Below are 22,877 nucleotides of genomic sequence, written 5' to 3' on the forward strand. Positions count from 1 at the left end.
GAGTGACATTGGAATAAGCCAATGGTAAGTCTACGTAAGTAAGGGCCTGGTTCTAAGCCCCCTTTAAGATTTTTTTTATTGTTAACAAAAGACTTCGCAAGCACACACCATGCAGGTGAAACCTAAAAACAGCTGCATGGGCAATGTCATCTTGCTTCCACAGGAACATGAATATGGAGTTTGTGGTGTGCATCAAGATGAATTGAGGAGCAATTTGAGTGTGTGCATGAAGAGTTCCAGGAAAGTTTCCCAACCATTTCTCAACAACATGTTACTATACATAGGCGTCCTAACATGTTTTTCCACCTGGTTCATCAGGACCATGAGCCTTGAAAGATGTGCCCCCCACAACGTGTACAGGTGAATCGGAGTTTGACGCAATCTAATCCATGCAATGAGAGAAGGTCAGCTTACAGGTAGGCCCTCGGAGGCCTGTGGCAACACTAGTGTTCCTTCCCTTGTCTGGTGCCCCAGTGGTTTCGAGCCTACTGGTCCTGCCTCTGGCCTGTCGACTTGTGAAAGTTCTTTTCAACACTAGGTGAAGGTTCTCAGCAAAGCCTGCCTAACAACAGGCATCAAGAAAGGGGAACGTGTTATGAAGATGATGATGTGTTAAGTCACATAAGTGGAGAGGATAACGTCTATTCCTTTCATCCCCAACTGTCAGTAACCAAGCTGAGAGTAGCTACAGAACATTCCAAGGATCATACCAGGGAAAGAGGAAGTCGGGAAGATATCAAGGAAAGTAAAATGTGACTGAGCCAGGTCAGAAAGGAGTCAGAATTCGAATAAAATAATATATCATGTAACAGTAATCTTATCAGTAGAACAATATTAGACAAGAGTACATCAGGAAGCATGCAGAAGGAAGTGGGAGTGGGTTAGGTGTGAAAGGGGAGGCACTGAGTAAGGCACAGAGTGAGAAAATGAATGCTAGTTGTTCGAAGCCCTTTATAGCCCATACATACCTAGACTTAGGCGTAATATCTGTATTTTGAAATCCCACTGTGTGCACTGCAGATAGTGCATTCACTCCTGAATAATGCACACCACTACAGTGGCACTCTTTAGCTGCAATCTGTATTTAATGTACAAGGTTTCCACTGGTTATCATTAATCAGTGCAAATAAGTATGCAAACTTCCCACTGGTTATCCTTAATCATTGCAAACAAAGTACTCCTTTACCACTTTTCCCTTACCTGCTTTTAAGTTTAGTCTTTTTGAAAAGGGATGAAGATGCAGAAGGACACAAATTCTTCGGAGTTTGCCCCAATGACTTCAGGCCCACAAGGCAGCGGTCTCAGGCGCCCGCACAAGTGACTGGAGGAGAATAACAAGTCTTACCACAGAAATGGACACAATGGGAATTAAAGGATTAAATGCACAGAACACGTTTATGAAGGACACACCTTTGAAGATACAGAGTCACTATGCATTTTTTTCTACGGCAGCTCCATGGCATTTAACCCATACTCTAATATGAGGGCAGAGAATGGGGGCAATAGTTGTTTAGAGGCAGTGATTCTACCCATCGCTGCAGAGAAACATGTCACCCAGGCAAGCCAAGGAGGAAAAGGGAGTGAAAATGCCCAAATCTATATCACAGATTTTTTTAAAGCAAAAATACATGGAATTATTGATTCTGGATGAAAGCTGGAAAGAGGTGGATGAGAGATAGGCCTCTAGAATGCATAATCTGGAAGTATCCATGTTAAATTGAGGAAGGAGCTGTGAAAAAAAGGGGGAGAAAGGAGCTCGGTTTTGGACACAAGACCTAGACCTCTGGAAAAGTTCTCCTCCGAACAAGAACTCGTTTGGGGAAACCAAACACTAAGACAAGGATGTCAGATAGAGTTTGGACCCCATCTTTCTCTATCAGAAGTGACCGCATCAGGAACATCGGTGCAAAGTCCCAGAATAGATGTCCCTACACCCATCACTGAAACTCCTTAAAAGAATTAAACTTATCCTAGTGGAGGTTCAAAAGGTGAAGATCAAAAGCACTAAGAAGGAGATGCATAAAATGTCCACCATTATAAGTACATTTTCACCTCCAAAATCAAACCATACAGTGATGTTGGCTCATGGCCTGGTTTAGAGTGTGGTGGATGGGTTACTCTGTCACACTGTAACGAGTGTCCCGCCCACCTTGTTACAAGTGTTTTATATCCCCTCACATTTGTAATAAGGTGAATGGGATCGCCAACACCATTGTGATGGAGTAACCCGACCGCCAAACTCTAAATCAGGTCCTTGGTCTTCAACAAATAAAAATGTCAAGCCCAATGATGCCTTATTATTGCCACCAAGCCAAAAGGCTGCCTTGGGAAATTAATTATGCCAGCTGGTAACTGTACTAAAATGGCATGAAAGGCGAACCTTTGATCATTGACTAAAAAGCCATTTTATCGAACATTCACATTTAAAGATGATTACAGAAAATATCATAAAAAGTAAAAGCACAAAGCCATGGTGATGGACAAGAGAACACAAGATCAAATATCCAACAGGCAGATTATCCTGATCATAAATATCTCCAATCCCAACAACAAACCCTAAGAATCAGAGAGAAATGCAATACTTTCTTGTTATTAACTGATCAAGCAGTGGCACAGCCAATATGTATGTATGTATGTATAGAGTATTTATAAAGCGCATTCCGGCCTGGGGGCATCGAAGCGCTAACTAAGGTGAGGCATCAATGTCTGTGGAAAGAAAAATGCAGACTATCGAGGGAACAGCCAGGTCTTAACCCGTTTCCTAAAGATAAGGTAATTGTGCTCCTTCCTGAGATCTAACGGGAGAGAATTCCAAATCCTAGCGGCAGCGAAAGTGAAAGCTTTATCTCCCCACTTAACCTTCTTGGTGCGGGGAACTTGAATTTGAAAAGTGCTGGCAGAACGCAGCAGTCGTGTGGGTCGATGCCACTGTAGTTTGATAGTCAAATGCTTGGGACCAATCCCGTGCGTGGCTTGATGAGAAATGCAGAGAGCCTTAAAAGAAATCCGTTGGGCTATTGGAAGCCACTGTAGATTCCTAAGGCTCTCCTTAGCTGAAGCTGATCGTGGTAAGTTCAGTATTAGTTTAGCAGCTGTGTTCTGCATCAGTTGCAGTTTTTTGAGTGATCCTTTATTCAAGTTAAGCAGGAGGGCGTTGCCATAGTCTAGTCTGGACAGGACCAGGGCCAAGGTAGCAGTAATTCTCCATTCTTTTAAAATAAAGGGGAACATTTTCTTCAATTTCCTCAGTATCCACATACAGGATTTAATGGTCTGATTGACCTGAGGTTGAAAAGATAAGTGGTCGTCAAAAAGAAATCCTAGATTTCTTGAGGTGGAACCAGGTAAAGGCAGGGTGCCACACTCTTTGGGCCACCAGATAGGAGACCACTGAGCCCTACTTATCCCAAAGCAGAGAACCTCAGTCTTGTCACAGTTCAATTTTAGCCAGTTGGCCTTCATCCAGCTGCTTACCGCCAACATGCAAGTGTTAACACAGGCCGCAACTACCTCCACGTCTTTATTAATAGGAATGATAATTTGAGTGTCATCTGCGTATGAGGTAGGGATGAAGCCAAACGAGCGTATTAATTCTGCCAGAGGGGCCAAATAGACATTGAATAAAGTAGGGCTAAGTGATGAACCCTGAGGAACACCACAGGGCAGAAGGTAAGAGGGGGATCTAAAATCTCCACTGCTTACCGTAGACCACCTGTTAGTGAGAAAGGACTCAAAGAGCTTCACAGCCTGGTCCCTGATACCTACTTGATGAAGACGTTCTAGCAGGATATGGGGGGCAATGGTGTCGAATGCTGCAGATAGGTCCAACAGGACCAGGAAAACACCCTGTCCCTCATCCACCAGCCTGCCAATAGTGTCTGATGAGGAAATGAGAGCAGATTCCGAACTATGGGACTTCCGAAATCCATGTTGAGAGATGTCGAAACCCTCTGAATCTGACAAGAAATGGACCAATTCTCTGTTGATGTATTTTTCAAACAATTTAGCCAGAAAAGGGAGGAAGGCTATGGGGCGAAGATTGGTTAAATCATCAGGTTTCCCAGTTTCCTTCTTTTTTAGGGGAATAATAGTAGTTTCTTTCCAAGCAGAAGGACAGATGCTGGAAGTAAGAACTTCCTGGAATATAGGGACCAGCGCAGATGCCACCAACTCCGGAACTAGTTGCAGAATAGCCAGAGGGCAGGGGTCTAACGGGGACCCAGATTTGCATTCATGAAGCAACTTACCAATTATATCTTGGGAAGGCATGTTAAACTTGGTAAGTAACCTACAATTATCAGATATGGCAGTAGGTAGAACGGAGGGGAACAATGCTGTGGTGTCAGTAGGGAGAGAAAGCCCCTGAGTCTTGTCTAACGTAAAGCTGGAATAAATATTTTAAATTTTGCTTTCAAAGAACTTTGCTATTTTGTTGCAAAAATCTTGAGAGTTTTCCAGCTTGGACGTACAAGGGGGGGGGGGTAAGGGCATTAATAACTCTAAATAACTCTCTAGAGGAATTGGCAGCTTTTCAAATTTTTTGCGTAAAGTAGTCTGATTTAGCTGTAAAGCAAGCCTTCTTATAACAATTTAGGGCTAATTTTAAATGAAGTTTCTCACTGGCACCCGGATTAAGTCTCCAGTGACGCTCCTGTTGTCTGTATTTCCTCTGGAGAACCTTAAGGTCCTTAGAGAACCAAGGTTGGCTGGGTTTTTTTCCCATGCGTGGTGCATATACCTTCTGAGGGGCTAGTGAATCAATCGCCAAAGTAATTCCCTGGTTAAAACGGGCCAGTGGCGATAGAACAGACATCTTGGGATCATTCCAACTGCATTTTAGTGCCGTTTCTAGGGGTTTAGCTTTAATGCATTTCCATTGTCTTATTAATTTATTCGGAGGTGTATGTATGGGAAAAGACTGTTTTTTTATGAAATTGAAAGTCAGAAGTAAATGATCGGTCCACTTTAACGGGAGAGTTATAAGCTTTAGTTCTTCCTCAGGACGGGTAAAAATTCCATTGAGGGTGTGACCAGCTACATGAGTAGCCGGACCTTCCTTTAAGACCCAGTCTAAGGAGACCATAAGATTAAGGAATTCAGTAACCAACGGGTTACTACTGTCATCAAAATGAATGTTGAAGTCCCCTAATATAATTGCTTTAGGGGCCATAACAAACGGTTCCAGCAAATCTGTGCATCCCAAAAGAAACTTAGAGAGGGGACCAGGAGGACGATAGATTAAAAGCCCTTCTGAAACGAAAGTATTGCCAAAGCAAAGTTTAAAAACCATCGTTTCACATGGCTCAAAAGTAGTTCTCCTAGCAGTCCAAGTGCAGGTAAGGTCAGATTTACAGATAATGGGCAAACCCCCTCCTCTGCCCATAGTCCTATCTGATCTATAATACGAATAACCTGCGGGGGAAGCCTCAAAGAAGTCCGGTTCAGAGTCAGGCCTAGCCCAGGTTTCAGTTATAAAAAGGCAGTCAATCTTAAGGGTGGAGATAAGTTCACTAATTTCGAATTTGTGCTTGGGAAGGGATCTGGCGTTGATAAGAGCAAAGGACCCACTTTCCCTAGTGCCCCTTGTACCCCTACTGTTAGCATGATCAACCTTATTCCCAGCTTCCCTCAGAGCTTTATGTTCCTCCACTGTTAGTGGCCTTGGCAAAGACCAATTGCAGCGTGCACATTTCCAAGGGGCCGGATTACCCGGTATAAGAGTATGAAGGCAAGGACTGCCTGCCAGACTGCGAATATCTGGGTAGGCAAGCAGGCCTTCTTTAGGGGGAGATGTAAGGTTCCTGGCCCTCTGGCCCGTCCTGGCACGAACGGGCGCAGACGGGCTTGCCTTTGGCGCGCCAGCGGCACGCCCACTGCGCGGCACGCCCACTGCGCGGCCGTGTTTCTGCTCGTATTAAATCCCCTTGAGAAAACAACTGGACCGCTACCCGACAGGAAGCGTCCAGCCGGTAGACAGGAAGTGGGCTCTAACAGGCCCAAACTTCCTGCAAGGTCCAACAGCAAAAATGGACCCCCCGGCTACAAAATTACACTAAAACAGCCCCCAACCAACCTCCGTGCAGATCACTAGTGCAAAAGTGAAAAGAGCGCTCGTAACAGCAGTATCAAGTGAAACTTCTAAGCAATGCTAAAAATAGTAGAAGATGTATTCATTAAAAGATAAAACTAGTACCAGAAAGAATAGTTAAAAATCTAAAAAGGTGCTGATGCAGAAGTACTGCTCTATAATTAAAACATTAAACGTTTTGATTTCAGTAAATTAAAACATGGACACACGCGCTCACCTAGTCTGCGCAGCCGTGTTTCTGCTTGCATTAAAACCCCTTGAGAAAACAAATGGACCGCCACCCGACAGGAATATGCTTGATGCTTACCAAGTGTGCAAACAATAGCAATAAGAAAGTGCCTGCTGCAGTGTAAAATAATTTAAAAATGGATTCCTATGTTGATTCAATGCATAGATGAGATGAAGAATTAAAGGTCTGATCTCACATGTTCGCAGTAAGAGTAGATGGTTAAGCTCCCGAGAAGAACTGTAATGCCAGCATGCTTTTGATAGGCCACATTTATATAGAGGAACACGGGAACAGAAAGATCCCAGGGTGGTCCAGTACTTACAAGAATTGTGGAATTCCTATAGGCCAACATCCAGGACATATTTTTAGATCAAGGACAACAAGTGTTCATCTTTATTGTGTTCTTGGGACAAGTATGCCTACGCCACCCCCTGCAGCACAAACCCCTTGGCTGCTAGTTTATAGTACCACATTATTGATCTGGGAAGGGCATTGTCTGTAGTTTAGATAACATTTGTTCAAACTTGTATTTATGGTTCATTATTAGGGTGTGAACTCCAAGTAAATATTCTAAGCTTGGACTGCACTATTGACAGTGGTTCTAGTATAAAAACGTGTACACAAATTTACAAAGTTTAACCAGAAGAAAGTGGATAAGTCTAATGCTCCCAGAATACACTCTAGTTAAATGCAAATATTTGCTGAAGCTTGATGCAAGATTCATGATTCAAGATGAAACGTTCACATAAAAGTGTAACTAGGAAAAATGTTTTGCTAAACTACTGTGAAATTTTAGGTACTATTCCTTTGAAGCATCATTTAGTACAATGTGTTGATGCATGATAGTATTTCCAAAAATATTTATAATGGAAAACTCAATGTAACCGGTTTTAACATGATTATGGGAAACATGAAAGTAAAAAGCACTGACAAAGCTAACAGGTCTCACATTAGTGGGCAGCCTTTTGGATTTTTCAATGTGTTACTTGTTTTGACATGGTTTATTGTAAAACTGCAGTGTTGCGGGAGCTTCCAGGCCCTAAGCATCATAACAAACATTGCAAAAAAAGCAAATATATTTTTTGGTCTCAAAAAGTACACATTGCCACAATAGTTCCTGGCACTGGGGTGGGGGTGATTTAAACACATAGGGTGACTTTAACTTTCACAATATTATAGAAGTCATCGGGTTGGAGGTTAAAATCTCAGAAAGCATAGCAAAAGAGAGAGAATTTTTGGTTTCACCAAGATCTTTAATATAAAGTATGCCAAGAGCAGCCCAGCCTTTCCAGAAGGTATGAGAGGGATTGAATTCAATGGCACTACTGTTCAACCAGAGTGAGGAAAGTTCTGAACCTCTTATTTTGTGGGTGAGCCATTAACCTAAGGTTTTTATGGCTATTAACAAGTCCTTAATAGGGTGCTAGAGAGCCCAGCAGCAAAATGGCCGACATTCTGTGAGGCTTTGCCAGCTGGAGTGACTTATCCAACAGTTATCCTGTGAGAAAATGGGCATCTGTTTGAACTACCCACTGGGCTGTGTTGTCAGCACACTCCTGCACCGATAAATTAAATTTGGCTCAGTAAACGATGGACGACAGAACGCTTTGAGATGGGGAGGGAGTCTAAGTGCATGCTGTATCGTCAGCCTCAGGGCTGTGCCGATGCTTCGCATTGCCTGTTCTCCCTAGAGGTGCCTGGCCATGGTCACCCCCCACCTGAGGTGCCCTATCTAAAGCTGCGAGGGGCAAGCTCTGTTGGTGGCTCCTCTGTGCTGCAACATGGGAGACTGTGCAGCCATCTGGGACCGAGCAGTGGAGATGTGGTGGTGGAGCCTAGAGGAGACACCTGGCCATCTTATAATGCCCTCGGAGTCGCTGAGAAGTGCATTGGGCTCCTGTGGGGCAAGGAGCTGCAGAAGTGACCGGGTGTACTGGTTATGGAGGGAGGCTCATGTCCGAAGCCTCTGTTTAGAGACACCAGCTGTTGTCTGTCACCCGGAGTCCCTGAAGGAAATTTAAGTAAATGTGGCAGCAGAGGGAGGGATGGCTCAGCTGCTGCGCTGCCTGGAGCTTTTGGAGGTCAGAGTGGCATGGCTCGGCTGCTCTCGTTTGACACAGGAGTCTCCTTGTATAGAGCTTGTGGCACACTGCAGTGGGGGCTCAGGCCCGGGGCTTGTGTCTTGGGGCTCTCATGATTGTCTCCCCCCCCATTCTGACTCCAGTGAGTGCCCGTAATACGAATATGCTAAGAGGGCCTATGATGCAGATTTGGAGATTGCTCCTTGGGCGGTGAATATCTCAGGGTCGTGAGGGTGCTTGTTGTCATACTGAGGGCATAGAATTTGATGAGGCACATGGCTGTGGATGAGGATGCTTGCTTTATGCTGGCTCCTCACCCCGGGTCTTGCCGGACGACGTTTTTGGCTCCACAATCCTGGGCCCCAGCACAACTGGTTACTGAGGAACTTGTGCGGGAGCACTACAGTAGGTGTTGAGAGAGTGGCAGAGTCCTGGAGATTGTCTGTTGCTGTGCTGGGAGGGCTGACCAGCTCGTGACCGCCAGAAAGCCAGGGTGAGGCGGGGTTGCTCCTTGAGTCAAACTGCTCCATGAGAAGATGCTGGCCTTCTTGTGGCTGTGGATGCCTCTATACGAGGAGTACTGGTGAACTGTGGACCTTCCTGCAAATTCCTCTGATAAGTAGATGTACCCAGCGATACTTCACACTCAAATGGTATAAAGTGCTGATGCGGAGGGTGGCATCGCTGGGTAGACTGCGCCCTGATTCTGCTTATTTAGAATTACAATTAATGCTTACGCCCATTTGACCTCTTTCCCTCTGGCCCCTAGCTCTTTGCAGTTGGTGTTTTATCAGACTTCTGGTTCGCCCCGGAGGGATGAGTCCCTAGACATTTACATTACTGTTCTGTTTGGAATTGTATACTGGGTTGGTTAAGTCTTTGGTCCGATTGGGGGGGTCAAAGTAGGTGGTGGGTGGTGTGTTTGTGGAACAATATTGGGCATGACCAGTTGGCTGACTTCTGTCCTTTCCTCTCCTTTCTTTCCCCCTGGATTTCCCCATGTGGCAGCGTTAAGTATGGCATGGCTATTGGGACCCACGCGCTTGAACTGTAAACATGTGCTGCCAGTTAAGGTAATTACTGTCACGGTTTCGGGCGGATCTGATCAGGACTTTGGTTGGGACACCCCTTGAGGTCACCGAATATCCTAAAGAGGTAGTACAGAGTAGCAGCTAAAGGAATACACGGAAACGACAGCTATGGACAGGCACAGGAAACAGGAAAGTAAAAGCAGAGCAACCCTTGTGTGAACAAACAGGAAACAGATTACCAGTGGACAAACACGCTGGGGTTGTACACAGAGTAAGGCGCAGAACCTCCCACAGTGACAGGGAATCTCAATGCCTCTGTGCAGTTTGCTCTTACAGATAGTCACCCTGCCAGCCCCATAGAAAGGAGGCAGCAGAAGTGATTCTGTCTCTGGACCCTAGAGCACAAACAAGGATAGTACTTACATACACAGGACACGCTCCTGTGGGTCCAGCTGGAAACACAGTGGCGATTCCTGAGAAAACAGCAATAGCACACTGTCACTGTTAGGCACAATATACAACGTATAACACTGGACAAGGATGGGGGCTGGAATTGCCTCCTGGAAACCAGGAGCCAACCCCAGTACACAGGAGGACACGTATACACTGGTGAAGACTGATAGAACACTTACCAGACACAAAGAACCAAGAAGAAACAGAAACAGAAGGGAACAAACAAAGAGGCAGAGGCAAGAACTAGGAACAGGCTCAGGCTGAAGCAAAGGCGGGTCTAGGACTTGAAAACAGGGCGCAAACTTCTGGCTGGGACAGACAGAGACAGGACTGGGAAACTGAGAACAGGCTCTGGCTGGAACAGGCAAGGACAGGACTGGAATACAGGGAGTAGGAAATAAGCAGTAAACAGGACTGGGAAACAGAGAGAAGGTTCAGGCTGAAACAAGGCAGGAGCAGGCCAGAGAAACAGGGAGCAGGCTTTGGAAGAAACAAACAGGTACAAGGCTAAGAAGTAGGGAGCAGACTCTGGCTGGAACAATCAGGAACAGGGCAGAGAAACAGGAAACAGGATCAGGCTGGAACAGAACAGGAACAAAACTGGAACACCATCCGACAAGGGGTCTGTAACACAAAGGAATTGAAGTCCAATGCACGACGGGGAGCTTGAGGAAATGGCTGCTTATAAGCAGTTCCAAGCTGGGCTGCACAGGAGCGGTTTCAGGTGTGTGTGGTTTCGGACACTTGCAAGTCCTGGAGGAGAGGATCCAGTGAAAAGGAGCAACTGGACTTCTCCCATTGAAAACAATGGGAAACAGAATCCGGGTTTTCCTGACTACCAAGCTGTGCATTATGGGATTTGCAGTCCCAAGAAGCAAATGTAGTCCTACACAAGTGTAACATGGAGAAAAGAGAAACAAACAGGAATCACAAAGGGACTCTAGATAGGTGTTCAAGGTGATTCCCAGGCTTCTGACAGTCCCCTTACAGCGCCCCCTGGAAATGGGACGACCGAGTCGTAACAATTACATGGAATATCCAAGGTCTTAATAACCATCGTAAAGCAAGACAGGTGCTGGCGTACCTGCAGAGACATTTGCGGTGACAGAGACAGTTGCGGTGGACATTTGTTTTTTACAAGAACTACACCTCATGGAGAGCGAGCAAGAGCAACTGGGGCAGGCTGGGTGGGCGAGCGCCACATTGCATACTTATCTAATTATGCCTGTGGCATGGCTATTCTTAGCCATAAAGGTGTGGCATGGCAGATAAGGCACGCTGTTTGTGACCAGCAAGAGAGACATATCATACTAGCCGGGGTCTTGCATGGTCACCCAATTAAGGTCATCGCTGTTTATGGTCTGAACACTGCTGACCCTGAGTTCTTTGCAGAGGCGTGACAGATAGCTGGCTCCCTGGGCTCTGGTGCGGTATTGTGGGGCAGAGACTTCAATGTTATAGTCGACCCCAAGGCGGATAGGTCTTGCGCCTCCAAGCTCCTGCATCCAAAAGCAGCCGCCCACCTGCATTGACTCATGATCTCTGGTGTGCTAGACACCAGGCGCACAGGGAAGGAACTTGTATTACTGCAGCGCATGCTGCCTGGTCGCGCATTGACTTCTGGTTAGCCAAGCGCAATGTAGATGCATGGACTAGAGATGTTACACACTTACCGCGGACGCTGTCCAAGCATGCTCCAGTTCTGTTGGTGCTTGAGCTTCTGGGGGCCTTCTCACTGGCATTCCAGTGACAGTTACCATCGGGCGCTCTTCAAGATCAAGGCTCTCATTATGAACTTGCCGGCAATCACCGCCGACCGCTGTGCTGATGGTGAACAAAAGAAGGGCAGTGGCTCTGAACTGCACACCGCCGTATAATGATGCCAAAAAGACAAACCTCCAAAAATCTTGCAACCTCCACCCACCGCCAGGGCCAACGATGGCGGAAAGGCAGTGCATATCATGCCGCCACCGCCATGCAGACAAATCCCCCGCCCACCAAATAATGATGCACAAATCGGCTCGGCGGACAGTGAATGCTGAACAACCATTGGTGGTACTGACTGCCATGGCCAGCAATGGGACCAGTCAACAACAAATGCACACATTGGCAAGTTCGAAAAGCACACACCTGACACACACCCACAACACTTTAACATACACACCCCACAATCCTTTGCAACGCCAATAGCATGACAGATCTTGATATCACAACACACATACACTGAACTAACCATCACACAAGTCACACACACAAACACACAACCAAAACTCGTACATTGCACACCCACCATCACAAGCCACACACCCAACCACACTACAGCACCCTCACCAACACACCCACAACACACTACCCACAAAACACACCATGGCACCCCCTAAGCACGCCTGCTTCACCTACAGGGAGTTAAGGATCATGGTGGACAAAATACTCAGGGTCGAGCCACACCTATTCGGGGCACAGGTGCAGCAGACACCCTTGGCCAAGAAGATGGAGCTATGGCAGATGATAGTCAACAATGTCAACGCAGTGGGAAACCGTCCACACACAAGGGACGACATCAGGAAGAGATTGAATGACCTGCGGGGGAAGGTGCGTTCCCTGGCATCAAGGCACAACATTGCCATACAGAACACTGGTGGTGGTCCCCCTCCTCCCTCCGAATACACTGACTGGGAGGAGAAGGTCTTGGCTATCCTGCACCCGGAGGGCCTCACTGGACTCACTGGAGGACTGGACCCGGGTAAGTCAACTACAATACCCCAACAGTCATCACACCTGTAATGCATGTATCACCCCATCCCTCTCACTACCACCAGAACCCCATCCCCTACCCAGTCCACAACACCCACACAGTCATATCAATGTCACCTGCATGTCCACATTCCCCCATACAAATCACCATCCAGCCCCCTGTGCACAGTCACCAACCCATGCATGAAATCTCAGGAGCACCACAACACCCACAATGCACCACCTCCCCACAATAAATGCATCAAAGAGAACACAAAGGGACCCTGCATGCCACTACGTGGGAATCCAACCACCAAATACTGCTGACCAGTGCTGCAAATGAAAAGAATGTGCAAGACACCCACATCTCAATTCTCTCACACACAGGCACCACCACCCATGCAAGCCGGACGGAGACGTTAAGGAGTGCCAGTCCTCCACCTGAAGACGAAGGGCCCACTCAGGAGAGTCCAGACGGATGTCTGGACACAGAGGAATTCCCTGGCCCATTCCACACCCCTGGACAGTTACACTCCAGAAGCCCAACCCAGGACACCACTGACACCCCTACCAACCAGCCACCACCATCAGCTCTGGTCCAACGCCCCCACACCAGCGTCTCCAGGCCACGGACTGGCTGCCCACATGTACATAGGCCAGAGTCCCCACCTACCACCACGCAGGATTATGAAAGGCCCATTTCAAGTGGGACTGCCAGACCTGAGGACACAGGTACGGGGGCTAGGGCCAGTGGAAGGGTATCAGTGGCCCAGGGGGGTGTCCCAAGGAGGGATGCTGCTGCCCAAGAGGCCATTGCTGAGGTACGGGGAGCATATCACCATTCCCAGGACAGGATGGGCCAGATCCTGGCCACCTTGGAGGAGAATCAGAGGCTGCAGGCAGCACACCACCAGGAGGCCATGGAGCAATGGAAACAGCTGCATGCTACCATGGCCACCATAGCAGGGGTGCTACAGCACCAGACAAACATCCAGCCTGAGTCCTCCACTCACCTGCAGGCCCCTTCTACTAGCCAGGACACTGCCCTGCCATCTACATCTGCCGCAGCTACTGGACTGGTGGCACTGTCAGAGGACTCACAGGACACCAGCACCCCTTCCCCTGCAACCCAGCTTCACCCTCACAAAGGTGGCCTCAGACCCAGACAACCCACTGGAACACCAGCCAAGACCAAGCCCACTGCCAGGAAGTGACTCTGTCCTGAACTGTCTCCCTCGGTTGCCACTGAGCTACCTTGTTGACATGCCACTGCCACTTCACCATCTTCCAATGGCCCTATGGACTGTGCCCCTGTGCTACCAACAGCTGTGCAAATGTACCTGAGAATGTTGTTCACCATGTGCCCACTCCCTTCCACTGTGCCATCACTCATGGATGTTTTGACTTGAAATAAATACACTTGTGCATCTTAAATCTCTGTCTTTATTTATTATGAGAAATCAAATGTGATTGTGTGTGCAATAGCCAGTTACCATCATGATGCCGCTCGCAATGCAGGAGGGGGTCTAACAGACTGTAATGTCTGAAGTATGTCACACTGTACATTCCATTGTGTTAACTCACATCTGCCACTTCAGTCATGAATTGGCTACATCACTGGTAAGGGACACCACAGCACTTACTACATGAGTCACCCTCAAACAATGCAGTGAAGCCATCAGCATCATAGGAAATGTACCTGAGAGTCACTGGAAGTATAGCCGGATTAGCTGGGTCCTGGAGTTGATGTCTTCCCCCTCTTCTTCACCATCACTCTCATCTCTCCTCTGAGGTGGCAGGGCTGGTTGGACAGCATCCTCCTCTTCCAGAAGTGGGATATCTTTCCTCACAGCCAAGTTGTGCAGCATGCAGCAGGCCACCACTATCTTACACACCTTGTCAGGGACATAGCACAGGGATCTTCAGAGAGATGCAGGCAACAAAATCTTGCCTTCAGGAGTTCTATGGTCTGCTGAATCACCCTCCTAGTTCGACCACATGTCTCATTGTAATGCCTTTCTGCATCTGTCCTGAGATTTCTCACAGGTTTCAGGATCCATTGCATGTTTGGGTAGCCAGAATTCACCCCAAAAAAGGGGGAAATAGGGTTGAAACACCCACTATCTACTTGCATAGAGTCTGCCTGTCAGCTATGTAACTGATCCAGTGTCATACACACTCACCTATGAGCCAAGCTCTGTCCCTCTGTAGTTGTCCCATCATGTGTGGCACACTGCTGTTTCTCAGGACAAATGAATCATGGACTGATCCTGGGAACCTTGCATTGACTTGTGAAATGTACTGGTCAGCAGTAAACACCAATTGGACATTCATGGAGTGATAGTTTTTACGATTCCAAAACTCCTGTTCATTTGCTGTTGGGGGTACGAGGGCTATGTGGGTACCATCAATGGCACCTATCACATGGGGGATATTTGCAAAAGCATAGAATCTAGATTTGATGGTGGTGGGATCAGCCCTTTGGGGAAACTGGACATAACTTTGCAGGTGTTGCACGAATGCATTCAGGAAATTGGACAGGATGTGGCTGAACATTGGCTGAGATACCCCGGCAGCCATGCCCACAGTCACTTGGAATGAGCCTGTGGCCAAAAAATGGAGCACAGATAGTGCCTGCACAGTTGTAGGTATGGCATGGTGATTCAGAACAGTTTCCATTTCTGCACAGAGTTCCAGGACCGTAGCTTTATTCAGGTGGTAATTTATGATGATGTGACGTTCTTCCATGGTGGCCAGATATACCAGGGGTCTGTAAACAGATGGGGCTCTCCCCTGCCACATGGGTCTGTACCTATGTGGGAGGAAGGAAGACACATTGAGTTGGGACATACACTTGCATCACATGGTGACAGAATTCATGTTTTACACATATGTACCTCACACAGACACAAAGAAGGAACTAATCCTGTCAGGCTAATGTATGGTGAGGTGTCTCAGTCATAATGGCATCACAGTGTAGACACACTTCCCACCATGATTCCATGTGGAGGACCAGTACTCATGTCAGTACTCGATGAAGGGGAGAGGGAATGGAGTCATGGATGAGGCCCCCGGCCGGGCTATGGAGGTGTGGTGGAAGTAAAATGGCAGCCTACTGCCATACAGGTACTGTAGTGTGGAAGTGACTTCATTCCGCTGTCGTTACTCGTCCTGGCGGTAGGCAGTGTTCACCGCTGTGCACCCGATCATTGAATAACATGGTTGTCAATGGGGATGCTGGGCCAATCATGATCCCCGCTGGCGGTGACGCTGCACACCGCTGCGGTATCTGCCGCCATTTTGACATGCCCTTGACACTTGACTCCTGCACTACAAGAAGGGAAGAAATCCAATGCGTGTGCCCCTGTGTCCTGACTCTGGTCCCTGAGATGGCACGTGCTACAGGGGAAAGGGCCCCGGCCTTCACCGTGGAGGAGCTGGAGAAGCTGGTGGACGGGGTCCTACCCATGTATGCCAAGCTGTATGGGCGACCAGGGGAGCAGGTGAATTGCTATTTCTCCTCCTTAGATGTGTGTGAATGTGGCAGATGCCTGTATGAGTTTTTGTTGGCTGTGTGAATACTCACCCGAAGTGTGTCTGGCAGTTTTTGTGTTGGAAATTGTCCGTATGTATGTCTCCATGTAAGGTTGAATCGGCATGGCATTTGTGTATGGGGCACCCATACTGACGTCTGTTTCTTTACTCTGTGTGTCCCATGCAGGTCAGCGCCCATCAGAAGAGGGGACTGTGGCAAGCCATCGCCAAGGAAGAGCGGACTCTGGGCGTCTATAACTGGTAGAGGACCCTCTGCAGGAAGTGGAGGGAGGACCGGAGGCGCTGGGCCAGGAAGACTGGAGAGGCTCAGCTGGGGAAGGCCTCCCAACGAGGGAGGGGTGCCTGTCACACCCTGACCCCCCTAATGGCCCGAATACTGGTGGTAGCCTATCCAGATTTGGATGGGCGCTTGAAGACAGCACAGCAGCCACATGGGGGTGAGTACCAACACTGTTGTGATGCCACTATGATGAGTGTAGTTAGGTGCTAACGGGTGCATGCATAGTAGTGCCAAAAGAACAAGTGATGGACAGAAAGCTGAACAATGTCAAACATTCACCCCCAGTACAGAGATCTGGGCCTAAATCCATCGTTTTTTGCCACCCATGCCATTCCAGTTTGTACCCAGCTATATGCAAATCAGTCTTGACCCTGTTCCCCATGGGAACAGTCCAGCCCGGACTGCCAAGCCAGGTCCTCCCTGGACTGGAAACACGCATCCTAGGACCGGTTTCAGGGTATCACCCTTCATCAGCCAGGCTAACTTGATTCCAGTGGCATGGGGCGCACGGGACCCAAGTCTGGGCATACCCTTCCCACTTGGGGCAACAAATGCAAAAAGAACAAGTGATGGACGGAATGATGAACAATGTCAAACATTCACCCCCAATACAGAGATCTGGGCCTAAATCCATTGTTTTTTTGCCACCCATGCCATTCCACTTTGGATCCAGCTGTATGCAAATCAGTCTTGACCCTGTTCCCCATGGGAACAGTCCAGCCTGAACTGCCAAGCCAGGTCCTCCCTGGACTGGAAACAAGCATCCTAGTACCGGTTTCAGGGCATCACCCTTCATCAGCCAGGCTAGCTTGATTCCAGTCGGACATGAAGTGAGACTACCGGCTGCCATATCTAAAGGGATTATTCTGAAGAGATTTGGTGAAATCATGGTGGAAGGAGCATATTTTTAGTTGACTCGGATGTGAGGCGAGGTGAAGTGATGTTGAAGAAGATTGTGGCTTCAAGAGTGAGATTGTACTAAGTTGGTCCCCTATCGTTTTAGTCCTGATGAAGACCCGTGTGTGAGCCTGGAATTAGCTCGAGAGCCAGAGGGGGTCAAAACGTCGACAATGGTGGTTGAGCCTGAATGTGTTTTCCCTTTTTTATAATGAAGGAAGGACTCGAATGTGGATTTAATACTCTTGTATTTATCTTAATGATTCAATGTGGAAGAAGTTGAACCAACATGCTTGTCTTTTTAATCTTTGTTTCCATTGGATAGTTGTGAGACTTATGGTTCTCTTTCTTTTCTAATCACGTGCACTTGTTCTTTCGGCACTTTCTTTTGTCCTTCTTATTTTGTTTTTTGATAGGGGTTTACTCTTATGTGTATATGTAATATTTTTTGTATATAAATAAAGGATGTTTTGGAAATAAGTATTTTATTATGCTGCATGTAAATTATAGGATATATGTATGTTATTAGACTTGGTTCCAGAGTGGGCATTGTAGTCTCTTAATAATTTCTACCCAGCCCCTCTTGGGTTTGGTAGGGTTACCCTTTGTGGTTTGTAATATATAGCTTGCTTCCAGTGGCTTGGGGAGCACAGGACCCACACCTGGGCATACCCTTCCCACTTGGGACAACAAATGCAAAAAGAACAAGTGATGGACGGAATGCTGAACAATGTCAAACATTCACCCCCAGTACAGAGATCTGGCGGTCTGGGCTGGACTGTTCCCATGAAGAACAGGGTCAAGACTGATTTGCATGTGGCTGGGTCCAAACTGGGGTGGCGTGGTGAGCAAAAAAACGATGGATTAAACCCAGATCTTTGTGATTGGGGGTGAATGTATGATTTGCTCTGCATTCCGTCCATCATCTGTTCTTTTTGCATTTGCATAGTAGTGCCAGGCACATAGACAGGTGTGTCCCTGCAGTCCTGCCCCCCTCCACATCCGTGGGATAGTGTCCTAGGTAGTTTTGGCTGGGTGTGTAGGCCTGTGAGGGGTCCCCTGTTTGGGCCATTGTATTCAGTGTAGCCTCCTGGACTTGCAGATGTGTTGGTGTGGCATTGTCTCTCATTGGTTCACTTTACAAAGTGTATCAGAGTAGTGGGGCAGGATGGGAATGTAGTGTACTGTGGGGTCATGCCTACCAGTCAGGGGTACATTCATAACATGTGTTGTGTCTGCTGAGGGTTAGTGCCTGAGGTGGGTGGGAGTGTATGTGTCCCGACAGGTACATATTTTCTGGAATTTACATACTTCTTTCTTGTTTTGTCCCCCGTGCTCTTGTGTCCTTGTGTGCTATTACATTATCTGGCGAGGGAGCTGAGGCACCGGCGGGTGGGGATGCTGCAGCCCACGGGACCCATGTGGCAGAGTCCACCGACGCCAAGGGGACCAGTGGCTTAGAGGGTGAGGGGAGTACCACAGGGAGGCAACTACCACTGGAGGTAGTGACTCCGATACCTCCTCCGTTGGCAGCTCCCTGGTGGTGGCGGACCCTACTGGGCCCACCTATTCTTTGCCATCTTTCACCACCCCCATACCATCACCGCCCTCCCATTAGCTCCCCAAAGAGTTGCCTGTGCTCGCTCACCCAGGGGGGTGGGCGTCTCCTTCGCCCCAGGCACCTCATCTCCTGCCCCAGTCAGCCCTGCTGCCCTCACGAAGGAGGCTATTGACCTCCTGAGAACCATCGCTGTAGGGCAGACAACCATTGTGAATGCCATCCAGGGGCTAGCATCCCAATGCAATGCATACCTGGAAGGCATTCACGGTGCCATGTCTGGCCTACAGAGATCTTTTCAGGCTCTGGCCTCCTCTTTGACGGCAGCCAGTGTCCCCGGTCTTTCCGTCCCCCCTCCCACAACCTCTACCCCTTCCAGCACCCCACTCCCTTTACCCATCCCAAGCACACATACAGACAGCCATGCACACAGATCAATACACAGAGAAACACAAGCACCACACTTCCAACCGCAAGAAATCACACACCCAACATACCAAAGCACACACAACAACATTTACCTCCCCACTGTATTAACCTCCCCCGCCTCCCTGTCTGTCACCTCACCGTACACGCCCACATGCACTGCACCTTCAGTCACTGCTGCTGCCCCCATTCTTGCAGTCACCACAACAGCTGACATCCAGTCATGCACCCCAGGCACCACATCTGCACTCACCATGACTACATTTACAGGCAGCTGCAGCACACACACCAGACTTGCAGACACCCACACAACATCCATATACACTGGCAGCATGTCTTCTCACACTGTGTCCACCCCCCCTCCTCCCAAAACACTCAAACGCTCACACTCATCCACACCACACACATCCACCATACATAAGCAGACTAAACAGGCACCTGCATCCATGTCCAGCACACCTACACCTCGTACCACCACTCCCTCAACCTCCACTCCCAGACCTAGCTCCAAAACCCCTCCAAATGCACTTAAGAAGCTTTTTCTCTCCTGTGTTGACCTGTTTAAACCCACTGGCCCACCCCGTCTTGTCCCTAAACGTTCCCATGCTCTCGCCCAGTCCACTCATTCCTCTTCAAAGTCCTCAACAATCTGCCCTTCCCATTCCCATGCACCTTCCCCAGGGAGAAAGAAGCTCCGTGCTGCCCCAGGTCCCTCTGCCACCCCCCGGTCCAGTCCCACTCCCCCTCCTTCCAAGGGCAAGCCCAAACCCTCTCCACCTGCACCTCCTAAACCTGAGCCCAAGACCCCCCCCTTCCAAACATGACTCACCATTCCCGCCACACCCTGCCCCTGATCCCTGAGGTGCCTGGCTGCCCCATAGATGCCCCTTCTCAGTGGAGTTTCCTTTGCTATCGTATGGGTCAAGTGTGGCCTATATTTGCCCATTCCGGGACTTGTGCATAGGGACTGGCCTATGGTCTTATTTGTACATTTATTTTTAATCCAGTCGAAGTAAATTTTAGTACCCAGCAGTCCTGTTGGCAGAATATTGACCCGTTGTGCAGCGTTTCACTATGGGGGTGTAGTGTGCACAGGTGTGTGCACTGGTGCAGTTATTTGTTGGATTGTATCCGATAAGTAGCTCTTGTTATAGTATGTATGGCTTGGGATGGTGGGAGGGGTTGGGAGTGCATTGCAATGTTGGTGGGGTGGGTGGGTCGGTTGTGTAACTGTGCCCTTTCCTCCCATGTGTACTAAGCTGCGGTACTTACCATCGTCGTCTTCGTCGTCGGTCACGGTCCTGGAAAAATATGGCTAGGAGAAGCACTGGGATTATTTCCAACTCTCGCTCCATGTCGGCGTCAGCGTGTTCTGTGTGCCTCCGGTGAGTGTTTCCCATTATATGGGTCGTTTCCGCCAAGCTTTGCGTGGTGGTGGTTTCCACCCCGGAACTGATGGTGGTGTGGTGTTTCATTATTTGGTGGGCGGGTAGGGCCTTTCCACCAGGCTGAAGACAGCCTCCCCCGTCGTCTGCAGGACTACTAAAACGGTGGTGGGTGGATGGCCCATTGCCTGTTTCTCATATGCTTCATTATTTGGTGGTCCAGACCGCCAGCTTGTTGGCGGCAGTTACCGCCACCTCCGGCTGTGCGGAGTTTACCGCCATGTTCATAATGACCACCCAAGTATTTAGAATGAAAATTAGGACTGCGATTGCAGATTACTTTGAGCACAATGATAAACCACAGGTGGTGCGTTACCCTTGTTGGAGGTCTTTAAAGCTGTTATCTGAGGAACTTGCATTGCTAAACAGGCTGGCGTAATACACTCACTGCGAAATGAACTAGCACACTTGAAGAGGGAGATTAGAGCACTGGAAATCCAGTATTATGGTGGCGGAGGCGCTGAGGCGCTTGTGTCCATCAGAAGCAAGCTAGTGGAATATGAGGAGGTGGCACAGAGAGAAGTTAACCATTTGGGTAAGGAAGCGCATTAACCATTATGGCAAGGGAGATAGGGTGCAAAGGACCCTAGCATACATGCTACATAAAACCTGTGTGAACAATTATATTACAGAATTGCAGGATGACAATGACGGGGAATGTAGGGAGTTGAGGCTACCCAACAAATAATTTTGCAATTTTTCTCTGCCCTATACCGTACCACACAGGAGACAACCCTCCTGATGCACTAGATTACTTTGTTTCCATACAGCTTCTGTGGCTGGAAGATGGCCACAGGAAATATTTGGACAAGTCTTTTTCATTGGAAGAAGTGGTGCAGGTGATTTCCGGCATCTGGCAGATAAAGCGCTGGGTCTTGATGGCCTAACGGACGTGTTTTATAAAGAATATGCACACATGTAGCATCCCACCTCTTTGCCATGTATAAGGAATCTCTTTCCTCAGGTGTTCTGCCGCCTACGTTACGCAAAGCCCTTATCGTGATGATCCTGAAGCCGGGCAAGGACCCTCGATGCTGTGAATCACACTGGCCCTTATCCATGATTAAACGGACAAGAAGATCTTAGCCAGGCTCATAGCCTCCCACTTGCTGCCGCTCCTGCCTACCACAGTGAGGCCAGACCAGTCCGTTTTCGTGCCGGGACGGTCTACGTCCCACAATCTGTGCACCTTTTTTCCCCTCCTCCACACTATTGTATCGAGGCTGAGTCCTGTGGCAGTTTTCCTTGATGCCACTAAGGCATTTGGGCCCATATTTATACTTTTTTAGCGACGCATTTGCGGCATTTTATGACATAAAAGCGGCGCAAACCTGCAAAATACAATTGTATGTTGTAAGTTTGTGCCGCTTTCGCGTCAAAAAGCGGCGCAAATGTGGCACTAAAATGTATAAATACGGGCTTTGATTCGCTTGAGCGGCCCTTTTTATTTGCACCACTGCGGCATCTGGGTGTCAGTCGCTGCTTTATTGGTTTGATTGGGTTGCTGTACAGCGGACAGACAGTGCACCTGTGGATCAATGGCAGGGTTACTGCCCCTTTTGAGGTGACGAGGGGAATCTGTCAGGGGTGCCTCCTCGCCCCAATATTATTTGCCATTACTATGGAGCCGCTTGCAGCCTGCCTGTGCCAGCATTACACGCATCAGGGAGTGGGATTTCATCCCCCTGCAGTCCTTGTGTCAATGTACGAGGATGATGCTACTCTCTATGTTAAAGAACCCCACACCATTCTGGACCCTCTCATACGGGAATTTACGTGATTTGGAGGTCTGTCCGGCATTTTAATTAATTGGTCGAAGTCAGTTCTTGTTATGTTGATATGTTATATAGTTATTTAGCGCTAGAGTTTTATTAGCGCGTGGCTAGGTATTTAGAATTGTATTAGCTCGTAGGTAATTGCGTGGAGGAATTCTAATTCGAGGTGGTTGGAGATCGGGAGTTGAGAGGCAGAGAGAGACGCTGCGAGAGACACACGCTTTTACCACGATCGCTTGTTAAGCCTTATTGTTTTTACAACTTGTAATAAAGAAGATTTAAAACTTGAAGTCTCCGACTTAACAATTCTGGCGACGAGCTTAATT

The sequence above is a fragment of the Pleurodeles waltl genome, chromosome 2_2 (genome assembly GCF_031143425.1).
Source record: "Pleurodeles waltl isolate 20211129_DDA chromosome 2_2, aPleWal1.hap1.20221129, whole genome shotgun sequence".
NCBI lineage: Eukaryota > Metazoa > Chordata > Amphibia > Caudata > Salamandridae > Pleurodeles > Pleurodeles waltl.